Genomic DNA, 26,774 nt, shown 5'->3' with positions numbered 1-26,774 from the left:
TTTGTTCAATCGAGGATAGATTATCAACTGGTTAGCTAGTTTCATGCTTCTGTTTCATATGTGTTAACTACAGCATGGCCCATAAAAAGTGTTGGTTTGATTCAATGATTTTCAAGCCTGCGCTAGAACTTTGACAGCTGCGGTAGAACTCTGCGGCAACCGTGGAACGGAAAATATGAAAAGATCCGCAATATATTCTCACGTATTTTCGTCGACATCTGTAATATCGCGCATTCGATAAACTAGGCTTTCTTTGCCTACATTGCCATTTACGCATTCGTATATCGTGTGGCAGGTACGATGATACTCAATGCCCAGGGAAGTCAAGGACATTTTCATTACGAAAAGATCCTGGACCGACCGGGAATCGAACCCAGACACCTTCAGCATGGCTTTGCTTTGTAGCCGCGGACTCTAACCGCTCGGCTAAGGAAGGCCCCTACCCAGACAACCAAAATGTACGTATAACGAAATCATCTGGAGGCTTTGTATGTGTAAAATTTCACTTATAAGATGTCGCGAAATGGCCTTCTACGTACAAAAGTTGAGGCGATATGCGTGCTTATATTATGTGATGATTAATAACATACAATGCGAGTGTATAAATATTCTACCGAACAAACCTGTGATCTTATGCGATTTAACTTATGATAACAAATGTTGATTTTACAGCTGCTACGGACTGATTCGACTTACCTTGTATGAATGTACGAGACGAAACAAAATGTACAAATGAACTCAGAAAAGAAGTGTTTTATGCGAGGAAACACATCAATCTGACGAGTTTATCCACGGTGTTTTGCGGATTTGATGTAATTAGTATGAATAAACGAGTTGTAGCGTGAACTTTCATGCGATTTCTGGTTATCTGGGTATTTTATTCGTTAAACTATCAGCCGTTAAACTTTTCAAACTCGGGTTACATGGATCGCATCACATATTAAGGTGAATCCTGGTCATAAAGCTAGCATCTCCCCATTTCCTAAACTCCTAAACGTGGCAACCATGAAGATATAGAGGTGGTTTTGGTCTCTAGCTACAATGGATGTCACTCGAACACTTATTCCCTTTCCCGATGCACGTAAAGACGAAGCCATTATTGAATTCATTTTTTTTTTTAATCCTCGAAAGCCTACATTGAAGTTGACAGGCTTCCCAAGCCACATCTAATGATTCATTGAACAATTTCGATTATTCTGGTCAATCACGGAGTATCAACACTGCAGTTTACGATCATAAATGCTTCTGAATGTATTGTGGAAGAAATGTTTTGAAGATTGATTTATAAAAACTTGAACTCTTGAAAGATGATTTATAAAAACTATTGAATGTGCACAGCGGTTTGAAGCAAAACGGTAGATCCATGGAACTCAGAATATAAAGATCCGTACTGCACATATCTGGCAACCCATTAACCGAAGGATGTGGGAGGCTGCTCCTGATTGTGCTACGCCGGCCGACCGTGTCTACCACGTGGAGCGAATAGTCATCGTCGTCATTTGTCTCACAACGTCACCAATTCAGTTTGTGTACATCCTCCGGTGTGAACGGACGTGTTCTAGTCGCACGGATCTTCGGTATCCTTTGGAAGGCCATGCGCACGCGTTTGCCCAGAAGCCAGAGAATATTAACATCGATATATACATTCAGCACTATACGGCCAGTGTTGTGAAGAGTGAACGAACGTAAAAAGGCGCAATTTATCCTTTTTATGTTGTGCCACCATCGGATGGATGCCTAAGCTAATGCCAAATCAGCTACTCTCGAGTGTTTGTCATCCTTGTGAAATAGAACGCGCGGCCAAGGCTGCATAGCGAAAGTGTGTTTAAGTGAAAAACGATATCCTCTCGCAGCAACAGTTACTTTAACAGATTATTCTGTACATATCTGTCACTAGCAGATGGACGGTGAGGCGGAAATCGTGCATGATCGTGATAGTTTATTAATTTGTGTACATATATACCTATCTCGTGCACGTGAGCTTATGTGTGGGCAGCAGTGTGGTGCAAGAGTAGAATGTTATTCATCTGAAATGGAAAATAGAAATCAATTCGAAGCTCACCATCAATGGAAATCGAATCTACAAGGAACAAAAGAAGAAATCGTTTGCGAGATTTTTTTTTCGTTTTGTGTGAGGCTATTAGTAACCTTTACAATACTGAGTGACGACATTGTTTCAAAATTCTGTAACATTGTCATTTCGTAATGGATATGATGGAAAATTTAAGAAACAATAGCAAAAACTTAAAAAAAAAATCAATGAAAACATTATCTATTTGATAGAATACATCATATAATTCATGACAGGAAATGTTTTTGTTACTTCTGGGTAGAAAAAGTATCCGAAACGACCACAATATTCTCTGAAACTGAAACAGGTCAAGAATATACTTATAAATTAAAAATATAACTCATATGTGTTTTTTTTTTTGTATTTTCATTAAAATCGATAAAACTATGAAAAAGTTTGAGAATTTTAAAACTTCGATGTCGGCACCCGGTACGATAAAGGTTAATATAATTAAATCTGCAGTAAATAATGCGCACATCAGGTCCAAAAAAAACGTAAAGAAAGAAGCGTGTGACAAAAGTTTCCCGAGCTGGAAACAGTATAAAATTACGATAAAGCTGTGTGATACACGAAACAGATGCTTTCAATATTATTTAATCCTTATAGGTATACGAAATATTGATACTTGTTCTTTCAATTCATGCAAATAAAATAGCATCCATGCCATCACTACTCACGCGAGAATTTAGAAGGCTTTAGAATCTTGAATGAATTTTATAATATGTAGACCTATTTTCCAAAACACCATGTACTAAAAACATAATATATATAATTGAGAATTCTCGAAAACTTTTTTCAAGCAGTCGGAAGTCAGAAGAGTAAACAAAACAAAACACTACTTGATTCAATTTTACAATGGCACAAAAAAGGTCGTATGTAATTAAACAAAACCGGTGTGTCATCAACTGAATCTTTCAGACCACATAAACAAAAATTATTGGTTAGAAAAAATTGTTTTTTTGACAATTTTTGTTAATTTTTATGAAGTAATATGTGTAGATACATACAATCATTATTATCGTGAAAGTCGTGTCTTCAAGAAAAAACACTCATTTGATATGCATTGATAATGCATTTGATTGATAATGCATTTGATAAGCAGAAAAAATGAGAGATCAATAATCAACCCCTTCATTGGTACAGCATCCCAAAAGAAGCCGAAAAAAATGTTTTATCCATGTTCAAATGACCAAACTATGAACTTAAAACATAGTTTACCAGTTTCCATTGGACCTTTTCCGCTTTGACCATGCTGTAGGTGTCCTTCATCTCGAATGTTCCACTTCCGCGCTGCGGCTCGTAAAGAGATTCTTCACATTTACGGTACATCACGTTCCAACAACTTTCTGCATTTTGCTTTTTCCCCGTTACGGTCGTTAGTATGCATCCGTGTCATAAAATACTTATATGCGAGTTCGTAGAAGTCGCCAACCCAACAATCGGAAGCGGATGTGGGATAGCACAACAATTGAAGAGTATGGCTACATATCTCTATCCAGACTGGAGGATAGTCTTGAAACTGTTGTTGAACATGGAGAGCTTTATCCCAACTGATGTTCTATGGGAAAGTGGTTGAAAGGGTAAAGAACATCAAGCGAAAACAATGGACGATAATGGTCTTAAGAAAAAACGGATTTAAACCGTTGTTATTGTTCACAGCGGATGAAGTTTTTTCTGTTTTTCTGAGAGAATTAGCGGATGACTACACACGTATCGATATGAACACAATTATAGATATCTGCCAACGAAGTATCTCGTATATTACTGGAGAGCATTGTTCCAAATAATTCTCTCATTAGGGCTTCCCTGCAATGATCCATTTCGCTTCATCATTACTTTTTTTGCATTATTCATAGAAATTGATTCACTATCCCAAACATAAAGCATCCCCAATCCTCATTTGTGTTGTGTAGCAAGCAACATTGACTGTACACGGGTAGAAATCAGAATCCAAAAACAAGATTATGACTCATGGTATCATGATTCCAGCGTGTTTTCGTCTTATGAAAATACACCATGATTTGGACTCATGATATCATGAGCCAGATTGCCGTAACGCAACACACGCGTTAGGTTTTTGTAGCTGATTGCTCGGAATCATGATTCAAATGCCAAAAATGCTGAGTCGCGCATCTGTTTATGAGCGACAAAATAAAAAAAAGTTAAAAATAGCATACATTGAGATTCGAGCCAAGAACCTTCCAATTGTGAGCCACGTACTCTACCACTCAACCACTTCGTCATCTTGAATTTAGTGTGATCGATACGAATGAAATGAAGCAAACTGCGCCGCTTACTGTTTTCACACTGCATGTTACGCTTATGAGGAATCATGATTATGACTCCAGGAACCATGATTTGTGATCCTGATATTATGACCTAACCAATTTATGAATTTCATGATTTGTAAATCATGGTGTGGGGATCAGATTTTTATCCGTGTAGAACAGGATGTACCGCTAGTTCGCAATGAGCAACCGTGCGTTCCCATGAGTTTGTTGTGAAGTGCTAGGAAGTAGAGGAGATGCATATCTCTCGAAGATAATTTTGGAACTACTAAAACTGGTATTTATTAACTGAGATTTTTAATTGACCATTTTAGCATCTGCATTAGGGAGGTTCGAAAATTAAAACAGTTTAACAATCAAATCTCCTATATCTTCCTTACCATCCTTACTATAAAAATAGTGTTCTGTGAAATTTTCAGCTATTTTTATGGTGATTTAAAGGAGGCTCAAAGACGATGTAGGTTTATATGGAAATTACTACGAAATAATTTTTAAAAATATTCCAAATATATTAGTACTGTAATATAACTACAAATTTATTTTCTCATAGTGAAAGCCTATTCCTCAAACCCCAATAAAGAAAGTTGCTAAAAAAAACAAATCGTTTTTGTTTGAGATTTTTGCAGGAGTTTGCAGGGCTAAAATCCAATATGAAGCAAAATAATAGCAAACAAATTCATGAATATCTCTTCTCCCATTCGTCGTATTGAATTGCTATCTTCAGCAACTACCTTCACACAGCCTTGGAGAATGAGTTTTCACTATGAGATGATAAGTTTGCAGTTAGATGACAGTACAGACGTATTTTGAACATTTTTCAAAATATCTCCATGGTAATTTTCATATAAACCTACATCGTCTTTGGGCCACCTTTAAATCACCCATCATGTAAAGAAGGTATGGGAGATTGGATTTTTGAACATTTTTGAATTTTCAAGTGCACAATGTGTATAACGAGTGGCAAACACGAAAATCCACTATATCTTAGGAAGTTGGGAACATTTCCAATCTGAAAAGATTCTCGACCGGCTGAACCCAAGTAACTATAACCACTAATAATAAGCCCTTAATCAGCATCATAGATGCGTACATGCATTATAATAGCACCACAAATGCTTACACACCTTATAAAAGCACTTCCGCTGCATAGAAACCTTATTACAGCATCATTAATGCTTCTAAGCCTGATGCATACAGGCATTAAATAAGCACTATATTAGCTTTATATTCGAATACAGGGCATGTTTAAATTCAATCCAGTGTTTAACAGATATACCACGTGCTTTGTGTTTGCATATAGTGGTAAGAGGGAGTCAAACATAAATCTTCTCACTACTACAATTGCAGGTTTTATGACGGGGAAAAGTGATGGTTTAAATTGGTCACTTTTCTTTCCAATACTATTCATCTTATGTGGCCGTATGAGCAAAGGAGCAGGACAACAACTCAACAATACGGGTGTCGCAGGTTCGAGACGCAAAATGAGGAATTTCATCATCATAAAACGAGGATTAAAATGTGGCAATTGCAAGTCCTCAGAAGGATGAAAACTACCAAAACGAATATGTCTGATACGGAGAAGTACTATCTGTATCATTTTATTACATTTTTTGCATACTATTAGAGGTTTCCGTTTTCATTCATTTGTTTATTTACCTCGTGTACCAGTTGCTTGGCCGCATACGCGAAAGCTCTCTGACTGCGTACGCAAAAGCACAAAATATTCGCCCTAAAAACCTGGCGTAAACAACTGACGTTTCTCACGTGGTATTATATCAGCATTAGTGGTGCAGAGAAGCATGGTTATATCTTGGCTCTATAATGGCACGCTATTTCGCCTTTTGTGGCATTATAATAGCATTATATGCGTATATAAAACTGACATGCATCAAATGATTACCCTATATGCGCATATAATGCTGTTACCGTGCCGCATTATCGTGCTTACTGGTTACTTGGGAACAGTTTCACGTTTGCCGCTACGTCTATTTGGGCTTCTGATACCAACACTACCCACCAAAAGTATGATGTCGATTCATCGTGTATCTTCCAGTTTTGATTTTTGTCCCGCATCTCCATACATTCAACGCTCTGTGCGATAGATGAAGAAAAAAAATTTAAATTCAAAATACAGGTCGGACTCGATTATCCGGAGTATCGATTTTTTTCACTCCGGATAATAAAATCAATAAAAAAAACTTAAAATCTACGATAAAAGAACTTAAACATTATACTGTATCGTTCTTTCATTTGTATGGTACAGTGGCTAGCCAGAAATTATTTCTATGAGAAGAAAAAAAAAAGTTGACCTGCATGCACATAAAAAACCTTTTGAACTCCTCTTTCCTTACCTACGTCAAAAACTTCAAAATCATTCATATTGTATATTGCAATACCAAAATATCTCAAATTTATGCATAAAAACTGAAAAACAAGAATATTAAAAAAAAACTCCGGATAATCGAATCTAAAATGTCGGATAATCGAATCCTGGATAATCGAGTCGCCGGATAATCGAGTCTTCCCAAGTAACCGGTAAGCACGATAATGCGGCACGGTAACAGCATTATATGCGCATATAGGGTAATCATTTGATGCATGTCAGTTTTATATACGCATATAATGCTATTATAATGCCACAAAAGGCGAAATAGCGTGCCATTATAGAGCCAAGATATAACCATGCTTCTCTGCACCACTAATGCTGATATAATACCACGTGAGAAACGTCAGTTGTTTACGCCAGGTTTTTAGGGCGAATATTTTGTGCTTTTGCGTACGCAGTCAGAGAGCTTTCGCGTATGCGGCCAAGCAACTGGTACACGAGGTAAATAAACAAATGAATGAAAACGGAAACCTCTAATAGTATGCAAAAAATGTAATAAAATGATACAGATAGTACTTCTCCGTATCAGACATATTCGTTTTGGTAGTTTTCATCCTTCTGAGGACTTGCAATTGCCACATTTTAATCCTCGTTTTATGATGATGAAATTCCTCATTTTGCGTCTCGAACCTGCGACACCCGTATTGTTGAGTTGTTGTCCTGCTCCTTTGCTCATACGGCCACATAAGATGAATAGTATTGGAAAGAAAAGTGACCAATTTAAACCATCACTTTTCCCCGTCATAAAACCTGCAATTGTAGTAGTGAGAAGATTTATGTTTGACTCCCTCTTACCACTATATGCAAACACAAAGCACGTGGTATATCTGTTAAACACTGGATTGCATTTAAACATGCCCTGTATTCGAATATAAAGCTAATATAGTGCTTATTTAATGCCTGTATGCATCAGGCTTAGAAGCATTAATGATGCTGTAATAAGGTTTCTATGCAGCGGAAGTGCTGTTATAAGGGGTGTAAGCATTTGTGGTGCTATTATAATGCATGTGCGCATCTATGATGCTGATTAAGGGCTTATTATTAGTGCTTATGGTTACTTGGGTTCGGATAATCGAGTCCGACATGTACAGCAGTTATTTGAATTCTAAAAATTGATTGTGCATATGTGTAGTTCTCTGCCAAAAATTCATGCCGTTTGCTCAAAGGGAAACAAAAATACAGCATACCAAAGTTGAGAATTTTGTAAGAAAATCGGCTTTCATTACTATCATTCTGAACTCTAAATGGAAAAAAAAGTTCTACAGTCGATATCTGAAGGGACCATCGACGCATGGAAATATCGAGTAATGAAACAGAAATGCTTCGAAAAGCTTTTTAAAGGGACCATCATAATAATCATAAAGATTTGTGTGATTCCATGAGTCGATATCGAGTCATAAAACATCGACTTATGAAGGTTTCACAGTAATTACATTTTCGACTGAAAGTTTTTTTTCCACGTTGTAGACTAACAATTTAGGTTTAGGTTCATCCTAACCCTAAACTCATTAATACCAAAATTAAAAATACGGATCAAAAATGTTTGTACAATGATTCGACCTACATATGTTGAACAAAATCAGAACACTTTTGAAAAAACCTTTTTATGCGAGGCTGCCCATTCTATACCAGATTAAAACCGAATTTCAGTTTTTTTGCCTCTTAACGAAAAGACTACCGGTTTGTTTTCGATTCTTCTATATTTTTTGGAATCTCAACAAATCAATGAAGGGAAAAATCATAGACTACAGCGCCACCAGAGGCCGGAAAAGAAATTGAAACCGTTTTCCCCATACATTTGGTCAACTTTTTTTTTATAAAACTTCAAGCTCTTCGAGAATTTAAATATGTTTCATCGAGTGAAGTAAAAGTTATACTGAGCTATTTGAAAAAGACGTCTACTTCATCATTTACCAATCAGCAACAAACAACTACTTTTTAATTATGATTCATGGCTTACGGCTAACCAGCCAAGTAGAAGTTTTAACAACTACCGAAATACTAAACATTCAATATACTTTGCAATTGGATAAAATGGACAAATTGATGTGAAATTTGCGAAAAAGTTACGAGAAGACGGTGAGAATCGAACTCACGACTCCATGTCAACTAGATAGGGCGCGTTACCGCTACACCACGAGCAGACTCATGAACGCAGAAGTTGGACTCATGGACGCGCAAGACGCTCCTCTTTCGGAAGAATTATATGCCCATCCAAACACAACGCTTTCTACTGTATATGTAATGCCTAGTCGGTAGCGCATTTTTTATTAGGTATTGAAAGACCACACAATACTTGCCATAGACGTGCTGGATAAGATTTGTATAGTGCGGGCCCCCAATGGGTCGCGACGTTCTCAAACGACTGGTTACAGAACATGAGTTGCTCGCTAAATATTCTCGCGTTGTAGAGGTAACACGCCCTATTCACACAGTACGAACGAAACATGTAAATTTCTGAGACATATAATGCACATAATTGGAGCGTGGAATATCATGGATATTTACATGATATGTCATGTAAACTTCAATTATATGTCATGTAATCCAGCAGGATCCTGAGTGGTTACATGACATATAACACATTTTTACATTATTTCGGACTTAAATTTACATGATTTCGGGTTTACATGGCATAAATGAAGTTTAGATGACATGTAATCTTCATTATTTTTAACTGTGCAGTGAATAGGGAATCGTGAGTTCGATTCTCACCGAGAAGACGTGTAACTTTTTCGCAAATTTCACATTAATTTGTACATTTAAGGATTGCAAAGTATATGCAATGTTTATTATTTCGGTAGTTGTTATGGAAATATCGAGATAATGGGGATATCGAGATATGGAGAGAGAATTGTATGTAGAATGAAACGAAGAAGCGATATCATCAACATAGAGAGAGATATCGAGATATAGAACATCGAGATATGGAGAGTCGACTTTAAGATAATCATATCTAAAATACTTCAAAAATAATTCAAAAATATAGTTCTCAAAAAAAAACCTTAAGCATCTTGACATTTTTTTATGAAGAACAGCGGTTTAAACAATGTTTTGACAATACAAGCATCTAAAAAAATCAAATGTTAACAGTTTGAATCTTGAACAGAGTTTATTCAAGACAGAAATGTTGAAAGACCTATTTGAACAAATATGGAAGGAAGTTGTATGAGTGAATTTCAAGTATTATATTTGCTCACTTTGAAAAAGGAGGACATTTACTGCCCAAGGGAGGACGGGAGGACATTTGATCAAAAAGAAGGATATGTCCTCCCAAGGGATACCATCTGTAAGCCTAAGCGTACTTAATGACAAAAATATTGATCAATAAATTTGTAGCAACATGTTTACGCAAAAGAGGGGAGCAACATTTTGCTTCAAATGCCGAACCCTAGGCTCATTCTGTCTCATATTTCAAACACCTTGATTCAAATTTCATACATGTCTCATATTCCGAACACTAGCGATTTTAAAAAGACACGTACACCGTCTTCAGCCATTGAACTAGTGTTTAGTCATAGACTGTAACTAAACACTATACCAGGGTTTCCCAACCAGTGGTCCGCGGACCCCTAGGGGGCCGTGACGACTTATCAGGGGGTCCGCGAATCAATTGTCAAAAAAGTATGAATAAATATGAAAATCCTTTACTTCGTTTGTTTGACAAGGGATCTTTGTTAGTGGGGTTCAGATGTTAAATATTTCAAACAAAATATTACTAATAAAATACTTGCAATGCTATTCTATCAATTGGAGGTTCTCACCAAATTTGAATGTTTTTTCAGCGCAAACTTTAAAATGAAATTAGCATCGTCTGTAGCGGTAACAGTGGGAAATTAGTAGCCAAAGTTGCCATTTTCGCATTCGTATATCTTGTGGCAGGTACGATGATACTCTATGCCCAGGAAAAGCAAGTAAATTTCCATTACGAAATGATCCCGGACCGACCTTAGACCTTAGAAATTGCCACTCTTCGGAATATTAGTACGGAATTCAAGACAAAACGGTAATTAGGGTTCAAATGCATAATAACGTTAAAATCGCCTCTGTTCGGACTTTGAGTCATTTTCGGAACAAAACGGTATATTTATTGGAGTTAGTCTTACTTGACCTCGAACTTGAGAGTCATTATAACTGCCAGGGTGTAAAATAGTTATAATTGAACTATCTGAGGATATTTTTCGGCCTTAGCAGTCTTGAATAACGGCGAAAACAAGTTTGCCTTTACATCCGACGGTTTCGGTTGTTTTATTCAACCTTTATCAAGGATTCTAAAAAGATCGAATAGTTTCTTATCGGTTTTTAACTCTATCCTACCATTACTTACAAAGACGCGTTTCGTTGTTAAGGAAAGGGTGGGGAAGGGGTGTTCTACATACGGTCCTCATCTAATGGCGACCCACTGTGGCTAGAAGTGGGAAAAAATCACATTCACTTATCTCCTTATTTGGGTTTTGTCTCCTACTCACTGTGCTTGTATCAATATTTTGGGAATACTCTGTAACCGGTTCTGTTGAGCTTTTGTGTATAAGCTTAGTTTGTACTTAAACTTTTATAGTTTTAGCTGTTTTTTCACCTACGCTTTTTTATCGACACTTTCTGAATTATGGTGGTTTGTACTGATGTGAATCTTGTTTGTGTGTGTGGAGTATTAGATAATATGATACATTTGTGTGGGTAGAATGTTACTATTGCGAATTTGTATCGGTGTTCGAAATTGTTGTTGTGTAGTTTACATGTTCAGTATTTGAGTTTGACCTAAAAAAGGTAAAATTAACCCGTTAACGCCCAAGGTATCTCACAATTGGAATTCAGCTCCGTTTTTGTTATTCATAGTCGTATTCCCATAAATTAAACCTTAATTCACCAAAAAAATTCAAGTCTATGGTGGGGATCCAAAAAAATTCTTGAAAGTGTGTCGTCCATATCTAGCTGTTCTATTAATTTATTTTCGAGATTAATCAAATATATTTTCATGCAGTTCGACCCATTACAATGTAAACAAGTTGGAAAAAACTGCTGGTGGGGGTAATTCATAAATTACGTCACGTACAGAAGAGGAAGGAGGGGGTTACAATGAAACGTGACTACCCGTATAAAAATTGGAATCCATACAAAAAGTGTGAAACAGAGGAAAATTGAGGAGGATGAATATGGCAAAACTTTGCGTGGCGTAATTTATGGACGTACCTTGATAAAGAAATTGCACCATAAAGAATAAAAATTTCAGAGGCGAAAGGTTCATGCCAGAACTAAATCATTTAGTGACTTCAATTCAATTTCTGCTCTACCACGTAAAAAAGATACAGACATACATACATTTCCATACATGTACATGTACAATTATGCACACTTAAACCATTTATACCAAAAACAAAATAAAATCTTACATCAAATATTTTGATTTAGAAAAAAAATCTACAGATGTTTCAGAATAGTCTTTAAAAAGATTATATAAAACTTGCCAGCTGATAATGGAAACATAACTATCAAAATATTTTTTTCTGGGTCAAGTTATTAGTATACAATGTGACTCGGATCTAACAGTGATTGAAGTATATCTTTGGCAATATCAGAATTTCGGTAGTGCTGATCAAAAGTTAGTTCTTCAGTCCAATGACAGTCAAATATTGGACTCCAACTATTACATGCTTTACAGATGTGAATACTTGAAGCCAACATTATTCGGCTATAACGTTGAAGTTACTGCATCACTGATGCATATATTCACATATTTACCGATAGAACCGAATCCACGCGGTCCAAGATTTTTGACACTAGAGCCAGAATACCTGGGGAGCATACTGAAGCGTGCCCGCTCAAATGTCACAGTTCTTCACACTCAGATTTTTTTCACGAGATCGGCTGTGCGAATCTCGGTTTCCCGATTTTAACCGAGACTCAGCTAACAAATTGTCCGGTTGCTTAGCAACGAAGCACGATTTACTGATACTCGGCTTTTATTTGCTGAGATCCCAGGAAATTGGTTTGCCGAGTACTCGGCTGTGCGGATCTCGGTTAAAATTAGCCGAGGCTCGGCATTCTAAATTAAGTGTGTTGGTCTTAGTGAGTTCAGCAAGGAAGGCTCTTTACTGCTACCTCAACGTGTCGCTGGTTCTAAAAAGTAAACAACCATACAAAACTACGATTAAACAATGGTGAAGGCGTAATCAATTTTCTCATTCATTTTGGGAATTAAGTAGAATTTTCTGATTAAATTGGCAACAACGCACTGCAGTAGCGCGTAATAAATAACTGCTTGTAAACAATATCTTTCAAGCGCATTTGTTACCTGTAATTTTGCGAAAAATAATTTTTACTTTTCCACGTTTAAGTCATAAAACTGGGTCTGGACTTAGGTTGGCGGCTATTCAATTTTACTCTCATTTGACAGCCGCCCTTCACCCTTGGAGTTCAGTTCACGGATGGATAAGTCAATTTGTCGTTTTTTTTCGTTCAATACTCCCTTCAAAAGATCAAAAGATCTAAATGGTGTCAAGGTTCATCTAAAAACGTAAGGAGCATTGCATCCGAAATAAGCGATTGTTGCTCGGATCGATTTCTTATTGGTTGTTTCCTTGATGTTTCGCACATAATAACAATACCCAGCTAATATGTTTTTTTGCGAAAATATCTCCTTTTATGTCGAAGAAACCAGTTTCGAGAGTTCGATTTTTTTCAGTCTCCTCGCTGGACTGATATAAAAAAATAAAATATTTGACCACTAGCGCCACCTTGTGAGTGTTTTCCGAACTAATATGGTTTTAGGCGAATTGGATTCATTTAATTGTTCAACATTGTCCATGACATAAACTTTGTATCTAATCACTTGACTGGGATATTAGCAAATAAAATCTTTGCCCACTAGCGCCATCTTGTGAGTGTTATAAGGTTTTATATGACTAAGTATCATTTAGTTGTTCAACATTGTCGAAGACAACAATTTTGTATCTCATAACAATACTTAGATGCAAGCAAATACAATATTTGCCCACTAGCGCAATCCAGTGAATGTTTTCCGAACTAATAAGTTTTCGGGCGAATCGATCTCATTCAGTTGAACACATTTGTCGAAGACACCAATGTTGTATCTCATCACTGAACTGAGATATAAACAATCAAAATGTTCGACCATTAGCGCCATCTTTTGAGTATTTTCCGACAAATAAGGTTTTAGGCGAATAGTTCTCATTTAGTTGATCAACTTTATCGAAGACACCATTTTTGTATCTCATAACTGAACTAAGATATAAGCAAATAAAGTTTTGGCACACTAGCGCCATCTTGGGAGTGTTTTCCGAATTTATAAGGTTCTATGCGAATAGATATTATTTAGTTGGAGAAGCAAGCCATTTAAAAGTCAGTAAGCATCGAAGCAAAAAAAAAGGTATTATTTAGCACCACTAGCGCCATCTTGGGAGTGTTTTCCGAATTTGTAAGGTTCTATGCGAATAGGTATTATTTAGTTGTTCAACTTTGTCGAAGACACCATTTTTGTATCTCATAACCGTGCTAAGATATAAGCAAAAAGTTTTGGCTCACTAGCGCCATCTTGGGAGTGTTTTCCGAATTTGTAAGGTTCTATGCGAATAGGTATTATTTAGTTGTTCAACTTTGTCGAAGACACCATTTTTGTATCTCATAACCGTGCTAAGATATAAGCAAAAAGTTTTGGCTCACTAGCGCCATCTTGGCAGTGTTTTCCGAATTTGTAAGGTTCTATGCGAATAGGTATTATTTAGTTGTTCAACTTTGTCGAAGACACCATTTTTGTATCTCATAACTGGGCAAAGATATAAGTGAATAAAGTTTTGGCTCACTAGCGCCATCTTGGGAGTGTTTTGGGCCATTAGCGCCATCTTGGGAGTGTTTTCCGAATTTGTAAGGTTCTATGCGAATAGGTATTATTTAGTTGTTCAACTTTTTCGAAGACACCATTTTTGTATCTCATAACTGGGCTAAGATATTAGCCAATAAAGTTTTGGCTCACTAGCGCCATCTTGGGAGTGTTTTCCGAATTTATAAGGTTCTATGCGAATAGAGTATTATTTAGTTATTCAACTTTGTCGAAGACACCATTTTTGTATCTCATAACTGGGCTAAGATATAAGCAAATAAAGTTTTAGCTCACTAGCGCCATCTTGGGAGTGTTTTTCGAATTTGTAAGGTTCTATGCGAATAGGTATTATTTAGTTGTTCAACTTTGTCGAAGACACCATTTTTGTATCTCATCGCTGGAATGAGATATAAACGAAGCAAATATTTGTACGCTGGAAAGTTGTTTCATATGTTGCTTATAAATGTGACATTTGTTGGCGTCTGTGCGCCACCTGGTGTGTTAATTCTGAATTAAAATAGTTACTAAGTGGAAGTCAGCAGTCCTGTGATCAACTTTGCAGAAGACAGTTTTCTCCTAAACCTCTTTATTTTCAAGATATTTGCACCACAAGTACTGTCCTATTTATAGGACGCTGGGCGTTCGGGGCTTCTGTCCTATTTTTAGGACGCTGGGCGGATATGGGTTAATTTAAAATTAATTTTAAATTCAACTTTCTGTCAAACTTGGAGACTTACGATAATGCCAAAGTTAGTTAAATTCAAATGAGCTATTTCCTAGCAGTGTTGTAATTTTTAGATGTATCAGAGCCGAAATCCAGGCCTCCAAACTTGATTATTCTATTTGAAAAACGGCAATTTTATACTGTCTAGTACTGTACATGAGTTAAATGTTACAGTGAACAAACTTTTTTGGATAAGGCTTACCCAAGAATAATAGCAATGGTTTGGTATCAGACAAATAGCCAATGGTTTGGTATCAGACAAATAATCTGCAGATTAGGGGGAGATCCCCCAGTGCCGGACAGCACCCAATACCGGACAAAGTCGAAACATTGAGAAATCATGGTCCAATCAAGATGGTGTATTAGTAGCAAAGAAAGCTATTATGTAGACTAATGTTTACGTAGCATAACACATCCTTGAAATATGCATGCCTTTTTAAAAAAGTATAAAAGTTTGAAAATCTTTAAAAAATTGACGTATCTGCTTAATTTTGAGGCTGTTTAGTAATTATTTCGAATATGAAAAAATACTTTGGATCCCGCAAGCATGATCGAACATAATCCTAATTTGATAGTATGAATGTATTTTGTGCCATAATTGAAGTAAATATGGACAAATTACAATTTTGGTTAAGCACCTCCTGTCCCTCAGTTTCGGACAGCTTGATTTGTTATATGATATTTTTGTAATTATTGCATCAGTGTCTCAAAATACTTTCATTTTTCATGGGTCCCGTCGACCATGGTATCAAACATGCAATAAAATTGAGAAGAATGAACATTCAGAACAACATCGTAAAATGTGCTATTTTTCATCATATATGAAAGAGGTTTTTGATAGGCATCTTGCAGACTAAGAAAAACTCAAATTATTTTTGTAAATGTTGCAATTGCATTGAATTGGTAATTATAAACTATTCCTTTAGTGTACACATTCAATGATGTTCAAATTTACAGAATTCGAGGCATTTCCAGATCGTGTCCGGTATTGGGTGCCACCTTTCAAGATCGATCAATTTGGTACTAAAATACATCATCAAAACGCAATGTCAAAATTCATATTTATATTTTCAAATTTATTTTTGTACAATATAAAAATGATAATATTTATCATAAATGGGTAACACGAGCCCATAAAATCAATATTTTTCGAATTATGAATTTAGTGGCTTAAGTGTCCGGTACTGGGGGATCTCCCCCTATAATGCGAAATGCACGCAATTTTATTATCTGTTCTTCCATTCTTTCCGAAAAGGATATTGTACTGCATTGATACTGATATATCCCCTTTAATATTTTTCATGTTCTCGTTGAGCATGGTGCCACACTTTGTTCGTAACTTGCTATATTTGGTTTACATTTCATTTTCTCTTATGAACGCACGAACCGAGATAATGATACTGGCAGAGGATAACGCAATAATCAAAAACTTTCTAAGATTGAATTGAATTGGGTGTTTTGGATTGATAAAAGCTTACGTGCAATGTGGCCTGAACATTAGTCTCTAGATACATCTAGCCTCTGATTAAAAATCTTGGTCATAACAATGGAAAAAGTGTGTCGAATCAGAATGTCAGACAAAATTATAAAATGTTCATTGTAGGTTTCCCAAATATCATTTGAAGTTGTATAATAGTTTTTTTGCAATTTCTCATCGTAATAGGCTGTTTTCCATCACGCCAATCTGTCATGAAACGGCCTACTTTCCTGCACTGGAGTACGCAGTGCGGGAATATTCATTACCTAACTGAAACCAGTGCTGTAATGATTCATTACGCAACGCTTTCTCATTACGCAACTGTTTTGAGTTGCGTAATGAATCATAACACAACAATTCCTCAGAAATTGTAAAATAATGGTGAATGCATTCCGATATAATTTCTGATACCATCAAGTGGTCTTCTACGAAATTGCAAAAAATGTTGTACGTAACTCGTTGCAAAACTCGATTTTTACAGCACTCGTCGTAATTATCCTACTCGGCAAGCCTCGTAGGATAAATTTACGACTCGTGCTGTAAAAATCATCATTCTGCAACTTGTTCCGTAAACTACTAATTCAGCTTACAAATGTTTCAGAGTGATTTGTTTACTTTCTAACCCGTTCAAATGTATGTTGGGTTTGAAGAAATATTGTTTTCTTCCATTTTACGACTGCTTTTTTTTTTAAAGGAAGCGCAAACTATCACTGGATACCATTTGATAAACGATAATGGCCAAATTTTGATACAACATGCCGCAATTTCTTGAAACTGGTAAAAATATGTTGCCCACGGGGGTCCTGTTGCCGAAACCGTACTTAATTGAATTTCTAATGAAGTGATTTATCGTTTTGTTTACCAGACAGGCAAAATTGCTTCACGAAACTTTCTGGACGGGTTCTCTGAAACTGACTTCATGTGTTCGAGAATTGTTGATTGCAGAAAAAGTATTAAATGCCATCATGAAGTGAAAAGAGCCGCTGCTTCATATCGCAGGGATATTATTTAACATTCCTAAACGGGTTTAGTGAATCAATTTTAACTATAATTGTGTTTCTTAGTCAAACAACATTCGCTCTGAAAAGCTACTATTTATAAACATCTTTTGCATAGCTTGATTTCAAAACACAGACCGATTAAAACCTATCAGTCTATTTCGTCCTGTGCCATTTTCCCACCGTAATCATTTCCACATCACAATGAATGAGCGTTTCAAGATGTAGGTGGTATCCGTTCCTTGCACGGTTGCTTTGATAGCTGAAAGAAGAAGTAACTGGATGGAGTAAACCCAGCAAACCAGAGATCATATAAGGATGTTCATTTCAAATTGTATAAATGTACAATTTTCGTTGGAATTGGATATGATGCAAAACTTAATTGATTGATATCGTTAATGAAGTCATAAATTTCATCTGACTTGAATTTGCATCTTATAGAATTCCAATTTAGTCTGACCAAATATGTAACTTTGAACTGTCATTCCATTATGATTTTAACTTCACTTGGTATGACTCTATTATAATCATCAATGTGAGATTACATATGAGTTCATCTGATGTAGGTATAAAATCATACAGGGCACATCGCCGAACGCAACATAAACAAAAAAGTGGAATTCATGAACAAATGGTCTTACCTATTACAAGAACATCACTGCTCAACAGAAACACAATGTCATCACGTTGCATAAGTATTTTCGTACGATGTATTTAATAAATTGCTGCACTTCGTTTCAACTGCAAACGTTAATTCGATAAAACATGAAACCTTCAGTGTTGCACTGGCTCATTCGCAAAATGACAATTAAGTTCGGTAACATTCAAACATGATGCTCTACAGTGTTTCATTTATGTTTGCTAAAAGACCATCTCCTGCAACAAAGAATGTGCAGTATAGTGGTAGCGTATCAGACTAGCGATCTAAATGTCTGAGGCTCAAGGCTTGTTGCGTGATATTTTATTTCTTTTTATTTTATTTGTTTGTAAAAATTAAGTCATATAAATTGCAATACACAATCATATATGAAATTATAGTGAACGCCAAGTCAAATTGTCTGAAGTTGTATTGACCATTATAGATTATATAAAATGTACGTATATGGCCTCCACATTTGTGCGAATAGAGGGAATGTGTGCATTTTATACAATCTGTTTTTACCGAGTAAGTGTTCACTTTCTTCACTTGCAGTCTCAGTTATGTGAACATATTTGTTGGCTGGGAACCATTTTACCTTTTCAATTTCAATTTATTTTTTGTGCAAACCCTGTTTTAATTAATTTGAACACGGACATTGTGAGAGACAACACGAGCTATTCCACAAATGCATCCGAGTGGAAAAATAATGATGATTGATTTTGATTCGGGTAGACCCCTCCCCAACGTACCTGGGATTTTTTCCACTCTATTGGAATTTGATGGTTGATTTATTTTGTCTTTCAATAAATATTGCAAATGGGAAGTGTCGCGAGTGATTGTTTTATTGATGGTGAACACCAATCAATCAGAGGTGGCCTGAAAATAATACAGTAATGTCCCGATTTTGTCAGCCCCATGTTGCATTTAGGGTTGACAAAATTGGAAAAAAGCTAAAATCGGGAAAACAAATTTTGACTACTTTTTATTTTTATTCTCGCCTATTGACTTTGCTTAACACCTCTACCGGCAGCTTCATTTTTTACCGCAAGAAAAAAATTCAAATCGCGATAACTTTTTTGTTTCTCGGTATTTTTGCACCATTTTTTCACAAGTTCTCAAAAAACTCTTCTAGTTCAATGATCCGTGTCGATATTGATGATTGGTGATCTGGTTTTAAAGATATTCCAATGTTCCTTGGGGGACCGACATTTTCCATACAAAATGTCTTAGGCGGCCATTTTGTTTTACGTCAACTTATCGAAAAAGTAAAATGTGGGCTATACAATGCCATGTAATAAGGAGCTGCTCTGAAAAAATCATACAAATTGGTTGAGAATTCTCAGAGATATCTGAAAATTACGATATGAGGTTTTTTGAAGTTTTCAAGATCTTTATTTGGTCAGTTTTTTACCAGCAACATAAATGCTCATTACTCAAAGACGGTTGCTCCAAATTGCTTCATTTTTTCACAACATACTCTCATTAATGTATTGTTCCAAAGAGTGAACATCTAAATACGTTAAAAAATGTGTAGCCTAAGATATATATGTGGGTTATGATTAAGCGTCGGTCCCCCAAGGAATTTCGGAATATCTCTGGATCCAGATGACCAATGATCAATATCGACACGGATCCTCGAACTAGAAGAGTTTTTTGAGAACTTGTGAAAAAATGGTGCAAAAATACCGAGAAACAAAAAAGTTATCGCGATTCGATTTTTTTTTTCTGCGGTAAAAAATGAAGCTGCCGGTAGAGGGGTTAATGTTTTTGTTAATGTTTACAGCGTTTTTATATATTTTTGTATGAGCCGTAATAAAACACAAGATTCCTAACGTTACTGCGTTCTGTGACAACTGCGATACAAAATGAATTCATACTTTAGATGATCGTTTAGACGTGGCCAAGGTCATACCTGACTTTTTACATTATAGTTGTACCTAATATTTCCACATTAAAATGATGTATTTTTTTAAGGCTGACAAAATCGGGTCAAAAGGGTGCTAAAATCGGGTCTAAAAAGGTGCTAAAATCGGGGGTAGACAAAACCGGGGGCTGACAAAATCGGGTCATTACTGTAGCGCAATTCATTAATAAATATTTTCGTTTCCAGCCTATGTAATTAATTCCAAATTCTCCTTTCTTCCAATCATGAGGTCAAACGATACCACCACTTTAAACTTTATTTAAGGTAGAATAATCACTAGAGTGGTTCAAAAAATCGTTTTTGCTTCACACCGCTCATTCGATTCTAGATCAAATTCTGAATGTCCTCCCAAAATTTGAGCTCATTTGGATGAAAACTGAGACTGCACAAGCCTTTTAAAGTTTGTATGGGAATTACTATAGGAAAAGCAAGCAATTCATTCAATCAGTCATAGTGGTTGCTCATGTGCTCTTGGGGATTAGAATTATGTTGATTCTGTGAGATACAATAATCAGTTACAACTTTGCTGAAGACCGTTTTTAAATCGGACGCCCCGGTAATTAGTTATTGATTTTTCAATGAGTTGTAAAACTTTGGCTATAATTATTGGGCTGTTCTTCAGGCATCACTGGATATATGCAGTAGAACATAGTAGCCATGCTTTGTGCGTGCTATCTTTCGCGCCAGGTACACCAATGTTGCCTGTTCAGAAGTTAAATAACCACTGCTGAAGAATTTGTGACTGGATATAAATCAATAACTAATTACTGAGGCGTCCGATTTGAAAACGGTCTTCAGCAAAGTTGTAGCTGATGAATGTATCTCACAGAATCAACGTAGCTCTAATCTCCAAGAGCACATGGGCAAACACTATTACCGATTGAATGAATTGATTGCTTTTTTCGTAGTAATTCCCATATAAACTTTAAAGGGCTTGTGCAGTCTCAGTTTTCATCCAAATGAGCTCAAATTTTTGGAGGACACCCAGAATTTGGTCTAAAATCGAATGAGCGGTGTGGAGCAAAAACGATTTTTTGAACCACTCTAATAATCACACACCTACTACTCAAATTTATCGTTTTTATATTTATAGTTATAACACACCAAAACACAATATGTGCAATGCATTTTATTCACTATAAATTTACTTTTACATACTTACGGTTCGTTTTTGGTATGGTTCGGCTTGGGCACAGTTAGTCATTGGCATGCTTCAATTTTGGCTCGTTTAGAATTTTGTAACACACTTTTTTTTATTTTTCACATTTTTTCTTGTGAATGATTTACTAGATTTATGATTAGTTTTGAAATAACAGTTACATTCGTTTTTCATTGCTCAATATAATTAAGCTATCTCTAGGGACCACGGAAATATGATTCTACCCCATTACCATTAACTTGAATGCCGTCACCCCGAATTCCATATCCCCGAACGATTCATAATCCCGAATGACATCACCCCGAATTCCATTATCGCGGGCGATGTCATTCGATGTAATTTCACATTCGGGGTTATGGAACTCGGGGTTATGATATTCTGGGTTATTGTTCATTCGGGGTGGCATTCGGGTTCATGGCATTCGGGGTAATAAGATATACAGTATCGGACGTATAAAATACACCAAAGCCATTTTCCCATACAATATGGTCAACTGCAGAGAGTAAAATCTCCACCGTATCTCAACCGTTTCTTTTCAATTTTTCTGTGACAACAAACTATCTAATTTTTTTTATAATTATTGAAAAAGTTGTGTTAAAACTATTGATTCAAAAACCTGTCTGAATTTCGACAAAAAATTGCACCAAGACAGAAAGTGTCGTAGGATACAAAGTACACGTCGTACAATTTTGGTGCCATCGACGCATTTGGTACTCATCACTCAGTAGACGGTGCCTTTAATATGTTCGATGCTGTATGTACAAGAAATGGACCAAGGGTTAGTCACCTATCCTTTCTAATATCAATATTCCTTTGAGCCTAGTTAATCTGTTTATATTCAATTTATTTCTCCACTGTCTCAGAGGCACTGCCTCTAGATCAATTCAAATGAGATCACTATCGTCTGCAAACCCTGTGAGATGATAGTGCCATTTCCCTGCACGTCAAATCTCCTAATCGCATCTTCGAGTGCAATTTTGAAAAGTAGTTTCGTAAGTGCATCCCCTTGCTTAAATACGTCTAATGTCATTACCGAGGTTGACACCTCGTCTGCAATCTGAACACCTGATTTCAAACCATCCAACGTTGTACGTATCAGCCTTATTAGTTTCACCGGAAAAACAAGGTTCAGACATTATATACCACAACTAATTTGTTTTCGCTGTCTTGAAATAAACTATGCAATTGCTTGACTAATTTAAAACTCTCCTCTGAATTACTCTTGACAACATTTGATTCTCACCTGAATTACTAACATTAATACACTCGTTTCTAACTGTTGAGTCACTCTATAAATTTCTTTACTCTGATTCATTCTTAGCTCACACTTCATTCTCTTTTTGGCTGATACTCGGCTCTCCTTACTCACTCTAGTCTCAGTCTTCACGCTTAACATCGGTTACAAATTGGATGAGTAAGTTTTAGACAGTTTTCAAAAACTCTTTTTGTCTTTTTATAGAATTTGGAAAAAAAAATTGTCTATAGCAGACATAAATTCTGCATGCGTTCTGCTGGGCAGTGATTGTTACAGCCCAAGCAGAAGGTGAAGATGCAACGAGGCCGGACCTCAGATTTTCGAGAGCACGAGTCTGGAGGGACGAACAGCGGATTGGGCCGGGGGCTTGATCGATTGGTCACTCGCTGGTGGTGACCAATCTATCAAGTTTTCATCTTGAGCTGCTGTCCTGTCTAAATTTATGGTCTTGAAGGTTTGAGTTTTGGCTTCATTTCATCTTCACCGGAAGAAACGTTTTTGTTTTTGCGTCGTTTTTGCACGCGTTCTGAGTGCAATCTAGTTGAGGTTTTCGCGTTGCCGGAGTGATAATTTGCTTTTGTGAAATGAGCATGCTGATTAAAGTAGCTTACAGCTGCTTAACCTTTACGTTACCGGCCTCCGACAAGGCATTTTCAAATGGCTGCCATTTCGTCAATTTCCATTCGATTTTTTTGAAACCATCGTCAGTTTACTTTAAAAAGGTTTCAGTTATTTGTCATAAATGGAGAATGCTGAATTCGGAACCATGCCGGAGATATTCCGGATTGTACTGGGGTCACGAGGGTGCCAAATTCGGGAAATGTGATTATTTTTTTATTTATTTCAGCTACAACACTAAAGTTTTTATGTGAAACGTGAGATAATGGTAGATTGTCATCATTTCAACATAATTTGAATAAGTGGACCGTTCCGGAACATCGTAGCCGGTTCCGCCAGGGCCAGTTTGGGGACATTTCCGTTTTATGTCCTAAACATACCGTGCGACGTCTCAATCTTCATGAATTCGGGAGAACATGTCAATAGAGGAAGAATAAACTAAATTTCAATAGATTTGGCCACTCCAGAGCACCTGACACAGGTTCCGCCAGGGCCTCTTTGAGCACATTTCCGTTTGTTGTCGGAAACATACCGTGCGACGTATCAATCTTCGTGAATTCGAGAGAACTTGTCAATAAAAGAAGAAAAAGCTCGGTACGAACAGATGTGGCCACTCCAGACTTCCAGGCACAGGTTCCACGATGGTTTCTTGGGGAACATTTCCATTTTATATCCAAAAACATACCGTGCGACATCTCAATCTTAATGAATTTTTAAAAACTTGTCAATAAATGAAAAATTACATGGTAATAAAAGATTTGGCCACGCCAGAGCTTCTGGCACAGGTTCCATAAGGTCTTCTTAGGGGATATTTCTACTTTTGTCTCAATCTTTGTCAATTGTAAAAAAACATGTCAATAAAGGAAGAATCAACTTATTAACATGTGATGTGGCCACTCCATAGCTCCAAGCACAGGTTAAACCAAGGCCTCCTTGGAGATATTTCTGTTTTATATACATAACAAACCGTGTGACGTGCCAATCTTCGTGAATTCAAAAGAACATGTCAATTAATGAAGTATGAACTCGGTATCAACTAATTAGGTCACCCCTAAGCACCTGGTACTGGTTCCGCCAAGGCTTCTTAGGGGACATTTCAGTTTCATGTCCAAAACCTATTGTGCAACGTTTCAATCTTCATGATTTCGACAGAACGTGTCAATTAATAAGGAATAGACTCTGTGTTTCCACTCCTGAGCACCACGTAAGGGTTCCAGAAAGGCCTATTTTATGACATTACCGATATTTGAATATGTCAATAAATGAAGAATGCCCTCGCTGCCAACAGATCTGGCTACTCCAAAGCACAAGAAATAGGTTTCGCCGAAAACCTTTTTTGAAAATTTTCCGTTATTTGAACAAAACATGATGTGCCACGGGTAAAGCATAATGAAAATTCTGAAAAGTATTTAAATAAATCTAGGATAAAATACATACAAACTGATGTGGCTTCTCTGTCAGTCTTAGGCAGGATCTTTCTGAACGTATGTTTTCCACGATTTTTGGAAAACCTGTTATGCAGATCTTCATGAATACGCCATGGCAGGAATGCACTGTGCAACTAGTTAAAACTCAGCAGAAAGCTGAGAAGAAAACTAACAAGGAATCCACCAGAACTTTGTTTCGAACATCATCAGAATTCCAACAAGAATCCTAAAAAGGTGTTGGCTAGAATGTTACCAAGAATCTATTGTAAACTTCGAAGAAAATTTTCTATTAATTACTCAATAAATTTGTTGATAAAAACATAAAAGGAATTCGCTTTGAAACTCCTCATGAATACTCTATAAAAACATTCTTATGATTTATGAAATCCCTTTGGCTTACTGACCTTTGGCATATTTACTGCCAATAATTGTTTTGACGGTATAAAAAAGAACAATCCATTGCCCGTTCAAAGAAGTGTGAATTCGACCAAACGTCAGTTCCGTCAATCGTATTGCTTACTAATGCATGGAGGAATTCCACTTGCAACAGAATAAAAATTTTGCTTAGAATATGTTAAGGATTTCATCAGAAATTAAACAATAATCTAGCCAGCAATTATCTAATTTGGAACCCTTTCGAGATTTCATCTATTACCCGCAAAGAGATTTCCTATTCCTACAGATTAGTGTTCGGTCCATGGATTGTGTCGCTTGCCCCTACGAGGGAGAGCGATGCAATAAAAATCAGACGTGTCACGTTTGCGCAGTGTGACGAAAAAGTGGTGTAATCCAGTCATAAATATTTGGTGCATCGATTGTATTGCTTGCATCCGCTGGAGCGATGGGACCGGCAACACCCACTAACCCTATGTACTTGTCAAGACAATTGTGGAAATGCAGAGGTATATTCAGTCTTTGAACTCTCGATTCGTGCTCTTTGAGAATGGTTCGCTAATCCCAAGCCCCATTCATTAAATCTCTGTGCACCTTCGACTGCTCTGGTCAATCACGGAGTGCAACTATGAAGCGGTCATCTATGCTTGAGCTCATGCTCATTAACCGCAAAGGTTTTACTTACAAATTCTTCATGCATTTTTTCTTTTTTCAATTTTTGATGCTTGAAACTTAATAAGCCAGTTTATTCGCCCAAATTCATATTGTAGGTATTGCTCTGGAGTGGACAAATCTTCTTTTATTGACAAGTTCTTTCGAATTCACGAAGATTGATACGTCGCACGGTATGTTTCCGACAACAAACGGAAATGTGCTCAAAGAGGCCCTGGTGGAACCTGTGTCAGGTGCTGTGGAGTGGCCACATCTATGGATATTTAGTTTATTCTTCCTTTATTGACATGTTCTCCCACATTCAAGAAGATTGAGACGTCGCACAGTATGCTTTGTACATAAAACGAAAATGTCCTCAAAGAGGCCCTCGTGGAACCTGTGTCAGGAGATCTGGAGTGGCCACATCTGTTTTTAGCGGTTTTTTCTGCTTTTATTGACATGTTCTCTTGAATTAAAGAAGATTGAGACGTCGCACGGTATGTTTTGGACATAAAACGGAAATGTCCCCAAATAGGCCCTCGTGGAACCTGTGCCAGGATCTGGAGTGGCCACATCTGTTTTTTCCGGAGTTTTTCTTCTTTTATTGACATGTTCTCTCGAATTCACGAAGATTGATACGTCGCACGGTATGTTTTCGACAAAAAACGGAAATGTCCTCAAAGAGGCCCTGGCGGAACCTGTGTCAGGTGCTCTGCCCAGCCAACAAATATGTTCACATAACTGAGACTGCAAGTGAAGAAAGTGAACACTTACTCGGTAAAAACAGATTGTATAAAATGCACACATTCCCTCTATTCGCACAAATGTGGAGGCCATATACGTACATTTTATATAATCTATAATGGTCAATACAACTTCAGACAATTTGACTTGGCGTTCACTATAATTTCATATATGATTGTGTA

At 36.7% G+C, this 26,774-nt stretch overlaps 1 protein-coding gene across 1 annotated transcript in view; it reads left to right on the top strand.

The window, feature by feature from the left end:
• Positions 1–1,300: 1,300 nt before the first annotated feature.
• Positions 1,301–26,774, top strand: part of LOC5566807 (arrestin domain-containing protein 3) — a 52,619-nt gene continuing 27,145 nt past the window's right edge. Inside the window, exon 1 of the mRNA XM_021846881.1 lies at positions 1,301–1,907. The gene's annotated coding sequence lies outside the window, so the exon portion shown is untranslated. The remainder of the gene's footprint in view (positions 1,908–26,774) is intronic.

The sequence above is a fragment of the Aedes aegypti genome, chromosome 2 (assembly GCF_002204515.2).
Source record: "Aedes aegypti strain LVP_AGWG chromosome 2, AaegL5.0 Primary Assembly, whole genome shotgun sequence".
Classification (NCBI taxonomy): Eukaryota; Metazoa; Arthropoda; class Insecta; order Diptera; family Culicidae; genus Aedes; species Aedes aegypti.
Note: the sequence above shows the minus strand (reverse complement) of the source record. Positions and strands in the feature narration are given on the sequence as shown.